Source organism: Aotus nancymaae, unplaced genomic scaffold (genome assembly GCF_030222135.1).
Source record: "Aotus nancymaae isolate 86718 unplaced genomic scaffold, 86718_ANA_hifiasm-v0.15.2.pri h1tg000036l, whole genome shotgun sequence".
Classification (NCBI taxonomy): domain Eukaryota; kingdom Metazoa; phylum Chordata; class Mammalia; order Primates; family Aotidae; genus Aotus; species Aotus nancymaae.
Genome location: NW_026988450.1, coordinates 9,977,286 through 9,981,534, shown reverse-complemented (window position 1 = coordinate 9,981,534; position 4,249 = coordinate 9,977,286). Strand labels below are relative to the sequence as shown.

At 43.7% G+C, this 4,249-nt stretch overlaps 1 non-coding gene across 1 annotated transcript; it reads left to right on the top strand.

Moving 5' to 3' along the window:
* The first annotated feature begins 2,268 nt into the window (after positions 1–2,268).
* On the top strand, positions 2,269–2,372 carry LOC135278185 (small nucleolar RNA U13). Its single transcript, XR_010345737.1, has one exon. It is a non-coding gene; the product is annotated as a small nucleolar RNA U13 (small nucleolar RNA).
* Positions 2,373–4,249: the final 1,877 nt, after the last annotated feature.

Sequence of the window (4,249 nt, the reverse complement as noted above, 5' to 3'; positions counted from 1 at the left end):
AGCTAATTTTTTGTATTAGTAGAGACGGAGTTTCACCATGTTGACCAGGATGGTCTCGATCTCTTGACCTCGTGATCCACCCGCCTCGGCCTCCCAAAGTGCTGGGATTACAGGCTTGAGCCACCGCGCCCGGCCTGGTCTTGATCTCTTGACCTCTTGATCCATCTGCCTCAGCCTCCCAAAGTGCTGGGATTACAGGCGTGAACCACCGCGCTCTTAATTCTCCACAAACACAAACTGTTATATAGCAGAAGTATGTCTCTTTTGAGCTATTGTTCAAGACAATCCTTTTGACTGTCTTTCTTCCCTTCTTTTGCTAAAGATAGACAAAGTCAGACACTAGTTCAAATGGTAAGGACAGATTTTAATCAGTAATACATTATTGCAGTAGGAGACAGGAGCCAGCATGAACTGAATTCAACTTTTGATTTGTGCAAAGGTGGGTGGACATTTTTGAAGGGAAAATGGGGGAGCAGGGAGGGGGAAATCAGCGGCTGAATAGAGTAAGGGAAGTAAAAAACTAGAAAGGGTTGTTCAGTGTAAATGTGATTAGGTCAGCTGTGTCTGCTAGCTGGCCAATATTGAAGTTGAGATTCTGTTTTCTCACAGAGCCTAAAAGACAAGGGCATATACTTCCTAATGATTGCATTTCAAAGGAATGGATTTCAGGTCCTTCAGAACGACACTGTGCGTTGTAGGAGACACAGATACACCTTAAAGGGACAGGAGTGATTCACAATTTATTTTTTCTTCTTCAGACGGAGTTTCGTTCTTGTTACTCAGGCTGGAGGGCAATGGCTCGATCTCGGCTCACAGCAACCTCCACTTCCTGGGTTCAAGCAATTCTCCTGCCTCAGCCTCCTGAGTAACTGGGATTACAGGCACGCGCCACCATGCCCAGCTAATTTTTGTATTTTTAGTAGAGACGGGGTTTCACCATGTTGACTAGGATGGTCTCGATCTCTTGACCTCATGATCCACCCGCCTCGGCCTCCCAAAATGTTGGGATTACAGGCGTGAGCCACCGCGCCCGGCCCGTGATTCACAATTTAAGTCCTTCTTGTTAAATGTTCTAAGAAAGGGTGGTCAGGGGCCTTTGTCAGGTATTGGCTGGTACAAATAGTAAGTTCTTTTTTTTTTTTTGAGACGGAGTCTTGCTCTGTCGCCCAGGCTGGAGTGCAGTGGTGCAATCTTGGCTCATTTCAACCTCTGCCTCTTGAGTTCAAGCGATTCTCCTGCCTTGGCCTCCCTGGTAGCTGGGATTACAGGTGCCCAGACCACGCCTGGCTAATTTTTTGTATTTTTAGTAGAGATGGGGTTTTGCCATGTTGGCCAGGTTGCTCTCAAACTTCAGCCTCCCAAAGTGCTGGGATTACAGGCTTGACCCACTGTGCTGGGCACAAATAGCAAATTTTTTTGATTGCCTTGAGCTTTTTCAGACAGGTACGTTAAGGGGTGCTGGGTTATCCTAGGAATGTGGTCTTGAACTGTTAGAAACTATGGCTGTTTGTTTAAGCGTTTTAATGTGGGGGATGGGGAGTGGACTAAATTATTTGTGCTGGGTGTCTGGTTTTTATAGGCCAAAGTTGAGGCCTAGTTGAGAAGTGGACTCAGAAGAATTTAGCTAGAGTTAGGTTAAGGAGAGATTCTTTAACACTCTGTACCTATCAGATCACATCTAATCTTCCTCTCATGTTTGACCTCAAGAAGACAACCTACATTCTGAGTTTTTGTTACTGTTGTTTTCCTTATTCCAGCCAAATATAATCTCTGTCCTCCGAACTCACAGAACCTTTTGTAGTACTTCTCATAAAGAAATTTATCATGTTGTAACTCTTGGCAAATTTTATTAACTTATTTCATTGTGTACCTGTTCATGTATTTATTTCCTGGCTACCAGACAGCATCACAAAGTCCTCCAAGAATATTGAGCTAATACGTTACAGGTTCTGTGCAGGACTTGGACACACGGAAGGGACTCAGTTACAGTCACGGGGTACCCAGGCATCTTCATTTATTCCCCCAATTTTTAATGGGTGTCCTCACTATACATAGCATTTTGTCCAGTGCTGCTAGGGGTCAAATTAAAAAGACCCAGCCACCGTTTTTATTTTTGGTGTCCTTGCCTTCCCCTCAGAGCCCTGCGACTTACTAGAGAGAGCTGAGATGTACATTTACCTTGAAGTTTTTAAAAATTGAAACCTGCAAAACCTGATCCTTCTGAGAGTATGAGATATGTTTCCACAAACATACAATTTAGAGGTTTGGATCTTTTTGTAGTTCCTACGTGTGATGATTGGGTGTTCATGTGCCGCTGTCAGATATGCCACTTTTGAACCTTGTTACGACGTTGGCACACTAGCTGTTTAAGGTGAAAAAGAAATGTAGAGGATTTGTATTCAAGAATCCCTCAAAGGTAAATAATCAGAGGCTCATTCTCAGCATATATTAATAAGTTATAACCACATTGAGATATCACTCACACCCACTAGGATAGCTCTAAACAAAAGTCCGGTAAATACTGGCAAAGATGTAGAGAAACTGGAACACTTCTGTTCTGCTAGTGAACGTATTAAATGGTACAGCCACTTTGGGAAACAGTCTGGCAGTTTTTCAAACATTTAGACATGGAGTTACCACATGACCCAGTGTTCTGTGGTGGGCAGGCCTATACAAATCTATCTCAAAGTTCCAGGATGCTGGGAGGTGAAGAAAGAGGCTGACAAATACAGTTCCTTAGGAAGAAACATTTAATAACGACTTAGGAACAGAAGCCATGTCTGTGTCTTAGGCAGCAAGATGAGATGGTGGATTGCTGTGCCATTAACCCCTAGAGTCAATGCTTTTTTTAAAAAAAAAGACAGAGTAGCCGGGCGCGGTGGCTCAAGACTGTAATCCCAGCACTTTGGGAGGCTGAGGCGGGTGGATCACGAGGTCAAGAGACCGAGACCATCCTGGTCAACATGGTGAAACCCTGTCTCTACTAAAAATACAAAAAATTAGCTGGGCATACTGGCGCGTGCCTGTAATCCCAGCTACTCAGGAGGCTGAGGCAGGAGAATTGCCTGAACCCAGGAGGCGGAGGTTGCGGTGAGCCGAGATTGCGCCGTTGCACTCCAGCCTGGGTAACAAGAGTGAAACTCCATCTCAAAAAAAAAAAAAAAAAAAAAAAGACAGGGTCTCTCTCTCTCTGTATTGCCTAGGCTGGGGTACAATCATGGCTCACAGAAGGCTCAAACTCCTGTACTCAAGTGATCCTCCTGACTCGGCCTCTCCAGTAGCTGGGACTATAGGTGTGTGCCACTGCACCCAGCTAATTTTTATTTTTTGTAGGAACGGGTCTTGCTTTGTTGCCCAGGCTGGTCTCGAACTCCTGGCTTCAAGCAATCCTTCAGCCTCAGCCTCCCAAAGCGTTGGGATTATAGGCATGAGCCACCACTCCAGCCCCTTAGGGCTTATATACCATAGGAGAGGGATGGTTCAGAAGGATGTGTAGGACAATTGACGTATAATTACATCAAGGTTGTTTGAACTAAGGACAGGACCTACTGGGTAGGTACCTGCTCTTCTTGCACAAGGAAAATAGGTAAGTAGAAATCTTAGAGGCCTTCCCAGAACAGGGGTTAATCAGAAGCCAACATGGACGATTAGCTTCCAAGATGGAGCTGTTTTAGCCTCCACATCTAGCAATTCCACTGTTAGATTCCAATTCCACTCAACAGAAATGGAAATATATGTCCATAAAAAAACTGTACATGACTGTTACAGCAGCCTTATTCACAATAGTCAACATGTGGGAACAACTGAAATGTCCATCATGATGAATGGATAAACAAAATGTAGTATATTTATGCAACAGAATATACTCCAGCAATCTAAAGGAACGAAGTACTGTACTGATACACGCGACAACACAGATGAACTTTGAAAGCATTATGCTAAAGGAAAGAAACCAGACACGAAAGGCCACGTATTGCATGGTTGCATTTATATTAAATGTCCAGAATAGGCAAACCCCTAGAGACAGAAATTTGGTTATTGTTTGCTAGGGCTGGGGTTTGGAGGGTAGAGTTAGGAAGACTGATAGCTAGAGGGTATGGGTTTCTTTTACATGTGATGAAAATGTTCTCAAATTGTGGTGATTGTTGAACCTATCTGGAAATATACTAAAAATCACTGAATGGTACACTTTAAATGGTCGACTTCTTTGGTATGTGAGTTATATCCCAATAAAGCTGTTATAAAAAAA